This window comes from Bufo gargarizans, chromosome 5 (assembly GCF_014858855.1).
Source record: "Bufo gargarizans isolate SCDJY-AF-19 chromosome 5, ASM1485885v1, whole genome shotgun sequence".
NCBI lineage: Eukaryota > Metazoa > Chordata > Amphibia > Anura > Bufonidae > Bufo > Bufo gargarizans.
Genome location: NC_058084.1, coordinates 316,403,071 through 316,420,470, shown reverse-complemented (window position 1 = coordinate 316,420,470; position 17,400 = coordinate 316,403,071). Strand labels below are relative to the sequence as shown.

The 17,400-nt window shown below is 45.9% G+C and overlaps 1 non-coding gene across 1 annotated transcript; it reads right to left on the bottom strand.

The window, feature by feature from the left end:
* Positions 1-2,295: 2,295 nt before the first annotated feature.
* Positions 2,296-2,381, bottom strand: LOC122939715. The gene has a single exon (XR_006390153.1). It is a non-coding gene; the product is annotated as a small nucleolar RNA SNORD71 (small nucleolar RNA).
* Positions 2,382-17,400: the final 15,019 nt, after the last annotated feature.

Here is a 17,400-nt window from a genome sequence, read left to right as displayed (position 1 = left end):
GTTGCAGAGTGCGATTGCATTTGTGTTTTTGCGTTTGTATCTGTATTTCGCCATAGCAATCTGCACCTGCATAGGGTTGTGCGGGCTGAATCCCCCATATTTCACCTTTATTTATGAAAAAATCCCAAATTTACCCAAAATTTGGAAAGATTCACAATTTTCTAAATTTCAATTTCTCTGCTTCTAAAACAGAAAGTCATACCTAATAACATATTTATTACCTAACATTTCCCATATGTCTACTTTATGTTGGCATCATTTTGGAAATGTAATTTTATTTTTTTAGGACGTTAGAAGGCTTAGAAGTTTAGAAGCAATTCTTGAAATTTTTAAGTACAATTTTCAAAACCCACTTTTTAAGGACCAGTGTAGGTCTAAAGTCGCTTTGTGGGGTTTACAAAGTGGAAACCCCCCATAAATGACCCCATTGTAGAAACTACACCCCTCAAGTTACTCAAAACTGATTTTACAAACTTTGTTAACCCTTTAGGTGTTCCACAAGAATTAAAGGAAAATGGAGATGATATTTCTAAAAGTAACTTTTTTGGCAGATTTTCCATTTTATTACATTTTTTTCTTTAACACATTGAGGGTTAACAGCCAAACAAAACTCAATATTTATTACCCTGATTCTGCGGTTTACAGAAACACCCCACATGTGGTCGTAAACTGATGTAAGGGTGCACGGCAGGGCGCAGAAGGAAAGGAACGCCGTATGGTTTTTGGAAGGCAGATTTTGCTGGACTGGTTTTAGATGCCATGTCCCAATTAAAGCCCCCCTGATGCACCCATACAGTAGAAACTCCCCAAAAGTGACCCTATTTTGGAAACTAGGGTATAAGGTGCCGGTTTTATTGGTACTATTTTGGGGTACATATGATTTTTAATTGCTCTATATTAAGTTTTTTGTGAGGCAAGGTAACAGTTTTTTTTTCCCCAAGATTCATCTGACAGGGTAGATCATGTGCTATGTTTATAGAGCAGGTTGTTACAGACGCAATGATATCAAATATGTCTACTTTCTTTGTTTGTTTCAGTTTTACATAATATTTTTTTTTAAAGAAATTATGTTTTTGTGTCCATTTTCTGAACGCCATACGTTTTTTATTTTTCTGCTGATCGTCCTGTGCAGGGGCTCGTTTTTTGCAGAAAGAGTTGAGGTTTTTATTGGTACCATTTTTGGGTACATAGGATTTTCTGATCATTCATTATTGCACTTTATGGGGCAAGGTGACCCAAAAATTGGCTGTTTTGGAACAGTTTTTATTTATTTATTTTTACAGCGTTTATCTGAGGGGTTAGGTCATGTGACAGTTTTATAGAGCAGATCGTTACGGACGTGGCAATACCTAATATGTACACTTTTTCTTATTTATTTAAGTTTTACACAATAATTGCATTTCTGAAACCAAAAAAAATTATGTTTTAGTGTCTCCATAGTCTGAGAGCCATCGCTTTTTTATTTTTTGGGCGATTGTCTTAAATAGGGCATCATTTTTTGCGGGATGAGGTGACGATTTTATTGGTACTATTTTGTGGGTCATAAGCCTTTTTGATCACTTGCTGTTGCATTTTTGTGATGTAAGGTGACAAAAATTGCTTTTTTGGCACTGTTTCGTTTTTATTTATTTATTTATTATTATTTCTTTACGGTGTTCTCCTGAGGGGTTAGGTCATGTGATGCGGCGATACCTAATATGTACACTTTTTTTATTTATTTCACTTTTAGTGTCTCAATGTTCTAAGAACTATCGTTTTTTTTATTTTTTGAGCGCTTTTCTTATGTAGGGTCTCATTTTTTGCGGGATGAGGTGACGGTTTTATTGGTACCGTTTTGTTTGATATACACCTTTCTGATCGCTTGGTGTGATGTAAGGTGACAAAAATTGCTTTTTTTTACACAGTTTTTATTTCAATTTTTTTATGGTGTTTATAGGACGGGGTCTGTCATGTGATATATTTATACAGATGGTCGTACCAAAGGCAATCTATTTTTTAAATTTTACATTTTTATTTATTTATTTTTACTTTTATTATTTTCACTTTTTTTTTTTATCAAGTCCCTCTTGGATCTTGAAGATCCAGTGGGGCTGATGGCTGTACTATACTTTGCAATGCTCTTGTATAGTATAATACTATCAGATGCCCTGTAGGTGGCAACACTGGACGCTTTTGCAAAGCGTCCGGTTGCCATGGCAACCATCGGGCGCTGCCGTTGCAGCGCAGCAGCCCCGATGGTGGAGAGAGGGAGCCCCCTCCCTCTATTAACCCCATGGATGCCACTACAGCGGCATCTATGGGGTTACAGCAGAGTGTCAGCATAGAGCTGACACTCTCTGCTGATGGCGGCAGCTCAGGAATGGAGCCGCCGCCATCACACACAGCAGGGAGACCTCATCGGAGGCAGGGGGCAGAGCTGGAAAGGGGGGGGGGGGTACGGCCAACATTGAGGGAGGCTGAGGCAGCACGAAAAGGGGGCAGGAGGAATGTATGGGGCGGGGAGGGGGCAGGAGCTGCATCGCATCAGGGCAGGCACTGTGGAGATGAGCTTCAGGGGCAGGCGGACACAAGGGGGGGCTTAGAGGGGCACAGATCGGGGGGGGCACGAGGAACACTATCTGATTTCAGGCTCTGATCTGCAGAGCGCAGATCAGAGCCTGAAACCGGCATTTTAACACTGCCACGATCCGATTGGTTAGTCTGCATAGACTAAGCAATCAGATCGATTGCCGGCAAGGGGCCACCCTTGCCGGCATTACTGAACTGTATGCTGTCCGTGACAGCAGCAGGACAGGGGCAGAAGCTTTAATCCAAGCGCTTTGCAGAACTGGCTTGACATTTATACACGTGGTAGCTGCACGGGGCATGTGCAAATATCACGTATATAAACAGATTGCAGTCGGGAAGGGGTTAATAATGGAATCAAATTAAGCTGTAAAAAATCTTAGAGATATAGATATACCCAAATATTGAATAGAATTAGAAACATTCAGCATGGTCAAGGTTCCCTCAGTAGAAAGAACAAAACTATTCACTGGCATAAGAGTGGTTTGTGACCAGTTTATATCTAGGCCTGAGACCTTACCGAAAGAATTAACTATATGGATGAGTCTTGGAAGAGTTGTATTAGTATGATCTATAAAAAATAAGACATCATCCGGGTATAGGGAAATGCAGTCCTCCACCCCCATTGCTCCAAACCCTTCAATCCTGGAATCCTGCCTAACAGCCAGGGACAAGGGCTCAATATAAATATAGAATAACAATGGGAAGAGAGGACAGCCCTGGCGAGCACCCCTATTCAAAGTAAAACTTGTCAAACTCCCATTGATGTTTAATCTTGCCAGAGGGGATCTATACAACAATTTGATCATATCTATAAATCTGTCTCCAAACCCCATCCTACCCCAAAACTTCCAAAGGAATCTTCACTCCACCCTGTCAAAAGACTTAGAGGCATCCAAAGACAGGATGGAGTGAGAGACACCCCCCCCCCCCTTTATTTGGAATAAACCCATTCTGGTCAGGGTGCATGACTGAAGAGACAACTTTAGAAAGCCTTGTAGTCAGAATCCTTGAAAGAAGCTTAACATCGGTATTCAGTAAGGATATAGGTCTATATGACTCAAAGTCCAAAGGAGCCTTACCTTTTTTCAATATTAATGTTATTACACAGCAAGTATACCGTGGCTCAACCAAATCCAAATTATGGTTAAGGTGCTCTGTTTTTTGATGATTCCCCTCCTGAGGAACAGGTTGTCACATCGTAAAGGGGTCTGGCCGTTCTTGGATCTACAACTACCCACCTAAGACCATCACAAAGTGATTATATTTCATATTCCAATTGAGACTCTATATAGGACATTGAGCCCTTTAAGATTACTCTACATCTTAGGCCTCATGCACACGACCGTTGTGTACATCTGCGGCCGTTGTTCTGTTTTTTTCCGCGGACCCATTGACTTTCAATGGGTCCGTGGAAAAATTGGAAAATGCTCCATTTGGCATCCGCGTCCGTGTTTTCAGTCCGTGAAAAAAATATGACCTGTCCTATTTTTTTCACGGACAACGGTTCACGGACCCATTCAAGTCAATGGGTCAGTGAAAAATCACGGCTGCACACAAGATTGTCATCCACGTCCGTGATCCGTGTCCGTTTTTTCCTATCATTTCAAAGGCAAACTTGACTTCGATTTTTTTTTCTTTTTTTCATGTCCGTGGTTCCTCCAAAAATCAAGGAAGACCCACGGAAGAAAAAACGGACACGGATCACGGAACAAAGGCCGTGTGCATGAGGCCTTAACCAGAGCAAAATCACCACCTGATCCGGCTGATGTCACGTTACAACTGCTACTCTTCGGCAAAGACTGCAAACTTCTCCCACGTGAGACGCCAAGGTCTATGCTTTACATAGCCGGAAAGTTCGCATGACGGTAACAACAATCGACATACCAAAAGACCAGAAATATCGCAGGAGTATGTGACACTTGCAAAGAGACACAGCCCGGAGATCAGTGAACGGAGGGAACAGGTAAGAGGCTGTGGGAGGGGGACGCCCCAGACGCCAGCCTTACTATCGATACCTTGCCTCCTAAGCGATTGATTTTACCTGTTTACATCTACTTCAGATTTGCAAGTAACTTGCTATATCGTCACATAAGTAACTTCCTTTACCATCACACAACATCAGTGGCAATTATTATTGGGAAGCAATATGTGTTAAGGCCAATTAATTGGCCTGTATTTGTGGGAGGGGCACGGTTGCCTATATCATGGCACCTCTGCCCCTCCTTCAATGAACGACGTGTCAAACTCTGGCCTCGTTCGGTGCATGAGGATTGCCTCTGGTCAAGCTCCCAGAAGTTTGTTTCCCAGAGGTTCGTTTTGTGCGCAAGCTACTGGATCAGGTAAGTGACTGCCACGCTTTGCAGTCTCGATCTCACAAGTCCGGCCGGCAGTGCCGGCTCCCTAGGTAAAGGGGGAGCCACACTGCACCGGAGCATCTGCCAGGCAGCTTCAGCTCCCACGTGGCATGAATCGTAGGGTGCAGGGGTCAGCGTGATCCCGATTCGAATTCCCCCCCCCCCTTCAATGTCTGGCACAGGCCGCTGTGCCACTAGTTAGGCAGGGTCCTTGGCAGCAGCATGGTTCCCCCCCCCCCTTTATGCCCGCACTGGCCCCATGTCATCTTGCAGCACACTTACCCGTGCTGTTCCTGCTTGTGGTCTCCTCTGCTGTCTGCACGAGCTACAGGTGGCTGGTAACTGTGTGGGCTCCCCCTGGTGGCCGCTGGAGCCGATACAGTCCATGAGCAGCGTTGGATGGTGCAGGCTCCCTCTTGTGGTGACTGCCGGCAGTGCAGTCCATGGCTCTGTGCTCTGTGTTGGCTCCATCTAGTGGCCACCAGAGCTATGACCACCTTGGGGAGATTTAGTTAGGGTTGCTAAAAAAAAAAATGTGAAATAAATAAATAAATGAAAAATAAAAATAAAAAAGAGAATACATGCTTTTTGATTGATAGAGTTGTGTTTTAGGGAAGGGGCGTCACACTTGTTCAGTGCTAGTTAGAGGATCTCCGTATTGTTGGGCGCATGCCTCTACGCCTGGCGGTATGTCGTATGCAGGGATCTTACATGTGATTTATTCCAGGATCTGTGTCGTCCTTCTTCAAATATATTCTGCACGTTGTTCAACCATCAGGGTACAGTATGGCAGTGGCTGTGTCGTGTTACTATTCCTCTTCTCTCCTTCTGGTGGTGGGTCAGTTGTGCCACCGTCAGACTCATCAATCACTGGGGTGTTCTAGGTTCAGCTATCGCTTCTCCTTGGCTCAGGTCCTCTCGTCCCTTTTCACTCGTATTCTTCACAGTTGCATGGGTCTCGACCTACTCACAGCTTACGTCACATGATCCTGGTGTCGGTTGACAGTCAGGGTTTGATTTGTGCATACTGTATCCACAGGATATGTCACGTGCTTCAGACATAGTGGAGACTTCGGTCGACGAGAACCCCGCCAGGATGTCAGAAGGGGGCAGTGTGTCGTCTCTTCGCAGTTGGACCGTCCCTAGGCTGATGACGGAGTTGTCCAGAAGGGGTATTTCGTATCCCGCTTCTGCTAGGAAGGCCGAGTTATACCGGTTACTGGTCGTTAACTCAGGCCCTCAGCAGCAGGAAGAGGTCCCCATGGTCACAGTTCAGAATTTTCTGACACAAATCCATCTGATGTTGAATGAGAGAAGGGAAGAACTTGATTTGTATTTATTTAGGATAACGGAGTTGGGATACAAGTATGGTGGTAGTTCCTTCTACGACTACCATTGTTCTTTCTCGGCCAAGGCAGCGGCCACTTTAAGTCAGTTCCAGTTTCTCACAAATTGGGCTAACATTGATACAGAGATTTTTGTAGGCATTTCGCCGGGCTTAGGGCACCTTCGTGCTCCCTGTGCCATTCAGTTGACCATTCTACTGTGTGGTGTCATAAGGCTGTTTTAAGTGAGGGGTCGAGTTCTACAGGTCCTGTTCCGGCCCGTCCGATTCACACAGATCCTCTGGTTTAGTTGACAAGCTGGGTAGACCCATCAAACTACTCGGCAAGTCACAGATTTGTAATAATTTCTACTACACATCCTGTAACTTCGATCAGTGTCGCTTGCTACACATATGTACTAAACTGCTTCAGAGCCCACCCTAAAGTAGTCTGTTCATTAAAATCAGATAATAATTACATGTGTGTTGTTAATATAGTTCGGTTGCAGCAGTTCTTACGCCGGTATTCTGACCCAGGCTTCGTGGAGTTCCTTAGTACAGGGTTTAGGTTCGGTTTCCACACCGGGGTGGTGGCCCTTCCAGAGTCTACACACGAGAGCAGGAACTTACAGTCCGCTGACCATCACCCTTTGTTCCCACAATATCCGATAACTTCCCCGTAATTTTGTCCGACGCCACTGCCAATACAGGTTTCGCGGCTATTTTTGGCAACCATTGGTTAGCAGACAGATGGCCAATCGAAATTAGTTCCATTCCTGGGTTTTTCCGTACCTCAGCAGTTTGAACTCTACCCCTTAGTGACAGTGTCCTATACCTGGGGTCAAAGTTGGTCAGGTCAGACTGTGTCCTTCGTGTCCGATAATACAGCCGTCATCGAGATTCTCAATAGTGGTTCTTCTAAGTCTCCATGTGTCATGTTATTTCTTCGGCGCCTGGTCCTTCTGTCATTACAACACCAATTTTGTTACGTAGCTTCACATGTAGCCGGTAACCACAACGTAGCAGCCGACGCGTTATCTCGTTTAATTTTACCCTTTTTTCACAGATCTGTCCAGAAGCAGACGCCATCGGGAGCCCAGTCCCTCCATACGCTGCTCTAATCCTTCCATAGACGCTCATCTCGCCACCGCTCGGTCACTGTTACTCAAGTCCCTCTCACCCAATACAGCCAGAGCCTACCAGACAGGTTGGAGAGCCTTCCAGAGATTTCAGGACTCTTGTCCGCAAGGTGACACCGAGTTCGTTCCGTACATCCTGGCGTTCATAGGTTACTGTCACACCAATCTGAAACTATCCCACACCATGGTCAAGTCCTACCTCGCAGGGGTGCAACATTTTAGAGCCATGAGTTTCCCTCAGTCAGGTTCATTATTTTCAATTCATGCCAGTAAAGCTACTCTGAGGGGTCTCGAGAAAAGCGACTGCGAGTCACGCACTCGCCAGCTACCCGTCACTGGCCAGCTTTTCCGCGACCTTTCCGACTTGTTAGACAAAAACCATTCGGTGCCCTGCATAGTTTTGTAATAAAAGCTGCCATGTACCCGGCCTTTTACGGGTTTTGAGACCGGCCGAGTTTACTTCCCCAGCTAACAGTAGCAGATACGTCACTCTCAGTCAGCTCTCGGCTTCTAGAGATGGTTTCATACTCTTGCTACTCACCACCAAGACCTCTCAGGTAGGCCCCCCGACCCAGGTGTTTTTCTTCCCGACCTCTCATCATTGGTGTCCCGTGCGCGTGCTGCAACAGCTTTTGTCCTCTCTGCCAAACAAGCCGGCCGACAGTCCTTGCTACCATTCAACAATACTCACCTTACCTGTCCCCAATTCATAACTCATATTTGTGCTTATAAATGTTTGTAGCTTTGCGATATGATAGGAATTGTTGTTCTTTTTGGCCTCCTTCAGCTATCCCTTCGACGTCGCGGTTTCGGCATAACTCTAACTGCTTTAGCTAGCCAGCAGGTAGGAGTCCTTCTTTCGTGAGTGCCCCGACCACAAAGTATTCACAATTTCTTTTTTTACAGTTATATATGATTATTGTAATATTTATGATAGGTTAAGGTATTATTATTAATTGTGCACAAATAATCACCTGATTATTTCTTATATTATGTTCAAGCACTAAGGGACACTGCAACAGTGTTTGATACATTGTTTCAACACCAATGCACAGTTTATTTTTATGATTGCAAATAGCTGAAATTTGAGATCTATTATCTGGTGCCCAAATAATCGCAGTATTTTATAATCGCAGAATATTGTAGGGGTAATTATATACTTTTATTTTTTATTAAATTTTATTCAAATACATTTTCTAACTGTCAGATGGTGAGTGCCTGTTTTTAAATTTCAAAATTGTTTCTTTTAATGCTATTACAGCTTCTGTCATTGACTCCTGGGTAGAATGCCGTCCTTTAATGAATCGACAAATACCTTCAGTAGGCTAGGAAGAAAACCTTCCCTATATCTACAATAAAATTCATATGGAAGTCCATCTGACCCAGGGGAGGAGTTACCAGAGCATGCTTTAATTGCAGCCTTTACTTCTTGTAAGGAGAAATAGCATCCAAATAGGAATCCATCAATTTATCTGTGATATTGGTATATGCTTTATAAAGATCTGAAATATAATTTAAAAAAAAAAAACACTTTATAAATTCATAATCTTTAACAATTCTTCCATCTATTAAGTGGATGCTACCTATCAGTTTTTTTTTTTATCTTGATTAGAGATCACCCTTGACAAAAAATTTTGCGACCTGATTCAGTAAAATATTTCTAACCCTTATAAAATAGCGTCTGATGGATATTATCAAGCAAAAAGTCGGAATATGCTTGACTTGTTCTTCATGGCTGCTATCGCCGCTTCTTTTAAAGCCTTCTCCTTAATACCATAGCCTTTCCTTAAATTAGAGATGTTACTAATAGAGTTGAGCGAACACCTGGATGTTCGGGTTCGAGAAGTTCGGCCGAACATCCCGGAAATGTTCGGGTTCGGGATCCGAACCCGATCCGAACTTCGTCCCGAACCCGAACCCCATTGAAGTCAATGGGGACCCGAACTTTTCGGCACTAAAAAGGCTGTAAAACAGCCCAGGAAAGAGCTAGAGGGCTGCAAAAGGCAGCAACATGTAGGTAAATCCCCTGCAAACAAATGTGGATAGGGAAATGAATTAAAATAAAAATTAAATAAATAAAAATTAACCAAAATCAATTGGAGAGAGGTTCCATAGCAGAGAATCTGGCTTCCCGTCACCCACCACTGGAACAGTCCATTCTCAGATATTTAGGCCCCGGCACCCAGGCAGAGGAGAGAGGTCCCGTAACAGAGAATCTGTCTTCATGTCAGCAGAGAATTAGTCTGCATGTCATAGCAGAGAATGAGGCTTCACGTCAGCCACCACTGCAACAGTCCATTGGCATATATTTAGGCCCAGCACACACACAGGCAGAGGAGAGAGGTCCCGTAACAGAGAATCTGGCTTCATGTCAGCAGAGAATCAGTCTGCATGTCATAGCAGAGAATCAGGCTTCACGTCAGCCACCACTGCAACAGTCCATTGTCATAAATTTAGGCCCAGCACCCAGGCAGAGGAGAGAGGTCCCGTAACAGAGAATCTGGCTTCATGTCAGCAGAGAATCAGTCTTCATATCATAGCAGAGAATCAGGCTTCACGTCACCCACCACTGTAAGAGTCAATTTTCATAAATTTAGGCCCAGAACCCAGGCAGAGGAGAAAGGTCCCGTAACAGACAATCTGGCTTCATGTCAGCAGAGAATCAGTCTTCATATCATAGCAGAGAATCAGGCTTCACGTCACCCACCACTGTAAGAGTCAATTTTCATAAATTTAGGCCCAGAACCCAGGCAGAGGAGAAAGGTCCCGTAACAGACAATCTGGCTTCATGTCAGCAGAGAATCAGTCTTCATATCATAGCAGAGAATCAGGCTTCACGTCACCCACCACTGTAAGAGTCAATTTTCATAAATTTAGGCCCAGAACCCAGGCAGAGGAGAAAGGTCCCGTAACAGACAATCTGGCTTCATGTCAGCAGAGAATCAGTCTTCATATCATAGCAGAGAATCAGGCTTCACGTCACCCACCACTGTAAGAGTCAATTTTCATAAATTTAGGCCCAGAACCCAGGCAGAGGAGAAAGGTCCCGTAACAGACAATCTGGCTTCATGTCAGCAGAGAATCAGTCTTCATATCATAGCAGAGAATCAGGCTTCACGTCACCCACCACTGTAAGAGTCAATTTTCATAAATTTAGGCCCAGAACCCAGGCAGAGGAGAAAGGTCCCGTAACAGACAATCTGGCTTCATGTCAGCAGAGAATCAGTCTTCATATCATAGCAGAGAATCAGGCTTCACGTCACCCACCACTGTAAGAGTCAATTTTCATAAATTTAGGCCCAGAACCCAGGCAGAGGAGAAAGGTCCCGTAACAGACAATCTGGCTTCATGTCAGCAGAGAATCAGTCTTCATATCATAGCAGAGAATCAGGCTTCACGTCACCCACCACTGTAAGAGTCAATTTTCATAAATTTAGGCCCAGAACCCAGGCAGAGGAGAAAGGTCCCGTAACAGACAATCTGGCTTCATGTCAGCAGAGAATCAGTCTTCATATCATAGCAGAGAATCAGGCTTCACGTCACCCACCACTGTAAGAGTCAATTTTCATAAATTTAGGCCCAGAACCCAGGCAGAGGAGAAAGGTCCCGTAACAGACAATCTGGCTTCATGTCAGCAGAGAATCAGTCTTCATATCATAGCAGAGAATCAGGCTTCACGTCACCCACCACTGTAAGAGTCAATTTTCATAAATTTAGGCCCAGAACCCAGGCAGAGGAGAAAGGTCCCGTAACAGACAATCTGGCTTCATGTCAGCAGAGAATCAGTCTTCATATCATAGCAGAGAATCAGGCTTCACGTCACCCACCACTGTAAGAGTCAATTTTCATAAATTTAGGCCCAGAACCCAGGTAGAGGAGAAAGGTCCCGTAACAGACAATCTGGCTTCATGACAGCAGAGAATCAGTCTGCATGTCATAGCAGAGAATCAGGCTTCACGTCAGCCACCACTGCAACAGTCCATTGTCATAAATTTAGGCCCAGCACCCAGGCAGAGGAGAGAGGTCCCGTAACAGACAATCTGGCTTCATGTCAGCAGAGAATTAGTCTGCATGTCATAGCAGAGAATCAGGCTTCATGTCAGCCACCACTGCAACAGTCCATTGGCATATATTTAGGCCTAGCACACAGGCAGAGGAGAGGTTCATTCAACTTTGGGTAGCATCGCAATATAATGGTAAAATGAAAATAAAAATAGGATTGAATAAGGAAGTGCCCTGGAGTCCAATAATATATGGTTATGGGGAGGTAGTTAATGTCTAATCTGGACAAGGGACGGACAGGTCCTGTGGGATCCATGCCTGGTTCATTTTTATGAACGTCAGCTTGTCCACATTGGCTGTAGACAGGCGGCTGCGTTTGTCTGTAATGACGCCCCCTGCCGTGCTGAATACACGTTCAGACAAAACGCTGGCTGCCGGGCAGGCCAGCACCTCCAAGGCATAAAAGGCTAGCTCTGGCCACGTGGACAATTTAGAGACCCAGAAGTTGAATGGGGCCGAACCATCAGTCAGTACGTGGAGGGGTGTGCACACGTACTGTTCCACCATGTTAGTGAAATGTTGCCTCCTGCTAACACGTTGCGTATCAGGTGGTGGTGCAGTTAGCTGTGGCGTGTTGACAAAAGTTTTCCACATCTCTGCCATGCTAACCCTGCCCTCAGAGGAGCTGGCCGTGACACAGCTGCCTTGGCGACCTCTTGCTCCTCCTCTGCCTTGGCCTTGGGCTTCCACTTGTTCCCCTGTGACATTTGGGAATGCTCTCAGTAGCGCGTCTACCAACGTGCGCTTGTACTCGCGCATCTTCCTATCACGCTCCAGTGCAGGAAGTAAGGTGGGCACATTGTCTTTGTAGCGTGGATCCAGCAGGGTGGCAACCCAGTAGTCCGCACAGGTTAAAATGTGGGCAACTCTGCTGTCGTTGCGCAGGCACTGCAGCATGTAGTCGCTCATGTGTGCCAGGCTGCCCAGGGGTAAGGACAAGCTGTCCTCTGTGGGAGGCGTATCGTCATCGTCCTGCCTTTCCCCCCAGCCACGCACCAGTGATGGACCCGAGCTGCGTTGGGTGCCACCCCGCTGTGACCATGCTTCATCCTCATCCTCCTCCACCTCCTCCTCATCCTCGTCCTCCTCGTCCTCCAGTAGTGGGCCCTGGCTGGCCACATTTGTACCTGGCCTCTGCTGTTGCAAAAAACCTCCCTCTGAGTCACTTCGAAGAGACTGGCCTGAAAGTGCTAAAAATGACCCCTCTTCCTCATCCTCCTCCTCCTCCTCCTGGGCCACCTCCTGTTCCATCATCGCCCTAAGTGTTTTCTCAAGGAGACATAGAAGTGGTATTGTAACGCTGATAACGGTGTCATCGCCACTGGCCATGTTGGTGGAGTACTCGAAACAGCGCAACAGGGCACACAGGTCTCGCATGGAGGCCCAGTCATTGGTGGTGAAGTGGTGCTGTTCTGTAGTGCGACTGACCCGTGCGTGCTGCAGCTGAAACTCCACTATGGCCTGCTGCTGCTCGCACAGTCTGTCCAGCATGTGCAAGGTGGAGTTCCACCTGGTGGGCACGTCGCATATGAGGCGGTGAGCGGGAAGGCCGAAGTTACGCTGTAGCGCAGACAGGCGAGCAGCGGCAGGATGTGAACGCCGGAAGCGCGAACAGACGGCCCGCACTTTATGCAGCAGCTCTGACATGTCAGGGTAGTTGTGAATGAACTTCTGCACCACCAAATTCAGCACATGCGCCAAGCAAGGGATGTGCGTCAAATTGGCTAGTCCCAGAGCTGCAACGAGATTTCGCCCATTATCACACACCACCAGGCCGGGCTTGAGGCTCACCGGCAGCAACCACTCGTCGGTCTGTTGTTCAATACCCCGCCACAACTCCTGTGCGGTGTGGGGCCTGTCCCCCAAACATATGAGTTTCAGAATGGCCTGCTGACGTTTACCCCGGGCTGTGCTGAAGTTGGTGGTGAAGGTGTGTGGCTGACTGGATGAGCAGGTGGAAGAAGAGGAGGAGGAAGCCGAGAAGGAGGAGGTGGCAACAGGAGGCAAAGAATGTTGCCCTGCGATCCTTGGCGGCGGCAGGACGTGCGCCAAACAGCTCTCCGCCTGGGGCCCAGCTGCCACTACATTTACCCAGTGTGCAGTTAGGGAGATATAGCGTCCCTGGCCGTGCTTACTGGTCCACGTATCTGTGGTTAGGTGGACCTTGCTACAGATGGCGTTGCGCAGTGCACACTTGATTTTATCGGATACTTGGTTGTGCAGGGAAGGCACGGCTCTCTTGGAGAAGTAGTGCCGGCTGGGAACAACATACTGTGGGACAGCAAGCGACATGAGCTGTTTGAAGCTGTCTGTGTCCACCAGCCTAAATGACAGCATTTCATAGGCCAGTAGTTTAGAAATGCTGGCATTCAGGGCCAGGGATCGAGGGTGGCTAGGTGGGAATTTACGCTTTCTATCAAATGTTTGTGAGATGGAGAGCTGAACGCTGGCGTGTGACATGGTTGAGACGCTTGGTGACGGAGGTGGTGGTGGTGGTGTTGGTGGTACATCCCCTGTTTGCTGGGCGGCAGGTGCCAACGTTCCTCCAGAGGCGGAGGAAGAGGCCGAGGCGGCAGCAGCAGAATAGGCCGAGGCGGCAGCAGCAGAAGAGGTAGCAGGGGGAGCCTGAGTGACTTCCTTGGTTTTAAGGTGTTTACTCCACTGCAGTTCATGCTTTGCATGCAGGTGCCTGGTCATGCAGGTTGTGCTCAGGTTCAGAACGTTAATGCCTCGCTTCAGGCTCTGATGGCACAGCGTGCAAACCACTCGGGTCTTGTCGTCAGCACATTGTTTGAAGAAGTGCCATGCCAGGGAACTCCTTGAAGCTGCCTTTGGGGTGCTCGGTCCCAGATGGCGGCGGTCAGTAGCAGGCGGAGTCTCTTGGCGGCGGGTGTTCTGCTTTTGCCCACTGCTCCCTCTTTTGCTACGCTGTTGGCTCGGTCTCACCACTGCCTCTTCCTCCGAACTGTGAAAGTCAGTGGCACGACCTTCATTCCATGTGGGGTCTAGGACCTCATCGTCCCCTGCATCGTCTTCCACCCAGTCTTGATCCCTGACCTCCTGTTCAGTCTGCACACTGCAGAAAGACGCAGCAGTTGGCACCTGTGTTTCGTCATCATCAGAGACATGCTGAGGTGGTATTCCCATGTCCTCATCATCAGGAAACATAAGTGGTTGTGCGTCAGTGCATTCTATGTCTTTCACCGCTGGGGAAGGGCTAGGTGGATGCCCTTGGGAAACCCTGCCAGCGGAGTCTTCAAACAGCATAAGAGACTGCTGCATAACTTGAGGCTGAGACAGTTTCCCTGGTATGCATGGGGGTGATGTGACAGACTGATGGGGTTGGTTTTCAGGCGCCATCTGTGCGCTTTCTGCAGAAGACTGGGTGGGAGATAATGTGAACGTGCTGGATCCACTGTCGGCCACCCAATTGACTAATGCCTGTACCTGCTCAGGCCTTACCATCCTTAGAACGGCATTGGGCCCCACCATATATCGCTGTAAATTCTGGCGGCTACTGGGACCTGAGGTAGTTGGTACACTAGGACGTGTGGATGTGGCAGAACGGCCACGTCCTCTCCCAGCACCAGAGGGTCCACTAACACCACCACGACCATGTCCACGTCCGCGTCCCTTACTAGATGTTTTTCTCATTGTTATGGTTCACCACAACAACAAATATATTATTTGGCCCAATGTATTGTATTCAAATTCAGCGGGATATAAATTTGAGGCCTAGTATTTAGGCGCTGGGTGACCGGTATGGATTTAGTGACAGAATTAGACTTGGAAATGCACAGAAGCGTGTGTGTGAAGTTATTCTGAATGACCCAATGTGCACCTTGAATATTATATACCCTTTTTGGGATAGATTTCAAATAGCTCTGATATAGCAGGAACCACTAAATTATGAAATTGCTAAATTGGGAATTGTACTTCAACCCAGAACAAAAAATGTGCTTTGACGGGCACTAAATAACTTTCCCAGCTACAACAGGACAGCGGTAACGAGCGATTTAGAGGGATTTAAATTTGAGGCCTAGTATTTAGGCGCTGGGTCACCGGTATGGATTTAGTGACAGAATTAGACTTGGAAATGCACAGAAGCGTGTGTGTGAAGTTATTCTGAATGACCCTATGTGCACCTTCAATATTATATACCCTTTTAGGGATAGATTTCAAATAGCTCTGATATAGCAGAAACCACTAAATTATGAAATTGCTAAATTGGGAATTGTACTTCAACCCAGAACAAAAAATGTGCTTTGACGGACACTAAATATCTTGCCCAGCAACAACAGTACAGCGGTGGGTAACGAGAGATTTAGAGGGATTTAAATTTGAGGCCTAGTATTTAGGCGCTGGGTCACCGGTATGGATTTAGTGACAGAATTAGACTTGGAAATGCACAGAAGCGTGTGTGTGAAGTTATTCTGAATGACCCAATGTGCACCTTCAATATTATATACCCTTTTAGGGATAGATTTCAAATAGCTCTGATATAGCAGAAACCACTAAATTATGAAATTGCTAAATTGGGAATTGTACTTCAACCCAGAACAAAAAATGTGCTTTGACGGACACTAAATATCTTGCCCAGCAACAACAGTACAGCGGTGGGTAACGAGAGATTTAGAGGGATTTAAATTTGAGGCCTAGTATTTAGGCGCTGGGTCACCGGTATGGATTTAGTGACAGAATTAGACTTGGAAATGCACAGAAGCGTGTGTGTGAAGTTATTCTGAATGACCCAATGTGCACCTTCAATATTATATACCCTTTTAGGGATAGATTTCAAATAGCTCTGATATAGCAGAAACCACTAAATTATGAAATTGCTAAATTGGGAATTGTACTTCAACCCAGAACAAAAAATGTGCTTTGACGGACACTAAATATCTTGCCCAGCAACAACAGTACAGCGGGTAACGAGAGATTTAGAGGGATTTAAATTTGAGGCCTAGTATTTAGGCGCTGGGTGACAGGTATGGATTTAGTGACAGAATTAGACTTGGAAATGCACAGAAGCGTGTGTGTGAAGTTATTCTGAATGACCCAATGTGCACCTTCAATATTATATACCCTTTTAGGGATAGATTTCAAATAGCTCTGATATAGCAGAAACCACTAAATTATGAAATTGCTAAATTGGGAATTGTACTTCAACCCAGAACAAAAAATGTGCTTTGACGGACACTAAATATCTTGCCCAGCAACAACAGTACAGCGGGGTAACGAGAGATTTAGAGGGATTTAAATTTGAGGCCTAGTATTTAGGCGCTGGGTGCACCGGTATGGATTTAGTGACAGAATTAGACTTGGAAATACACAGTAGCGGTGTGTGTGAAGTTATTCTGAATGACCCAATGTGCACCTTCAATATTATATACCCTTTTAGGGATAGATTTCAAATAGCTCTGATATAGCAGGAACCACTAAATTATGAAATTGCTAAATTGGGAATTGTACTTCAACCCAGAACAAAAAATGTGCTTTGACGGACACTAAATATCTTGCCCAGCAACAACAGTACAGCGGTGGGTAACGAGAGATTTAGAGGGATTTAAATTTGAGGCCTAGTATTTAGGCGCTGGGTCACCGGTATGGATTTAGTGACAGAATTAGACTTGGAAATGCACAGAAGCGTGTGTGTGAAGTTATTCTGAATGACCCTAATGTGCACCTTCAATATTATATACCCTTTTAGGGATAGATTTCAAATAGCTCTGATATAGCAGAAACCACTAAATTATGAAATTGCTAAATTGGGAATTGTACTTCAACCCAGAACAAAAAATGTGCTTTGACGGACACTAAATATCTTGCCCAGCAACAACAGTACAGCGGTGGGTAACGAGAGATTTAGAGGGATTTAAATTTGAGGCCTAGTATTTAGGCGCTGGGTCACCGGTATGGATTTAGTGACAGAATTAGACTTGGAAATGCACAGAAG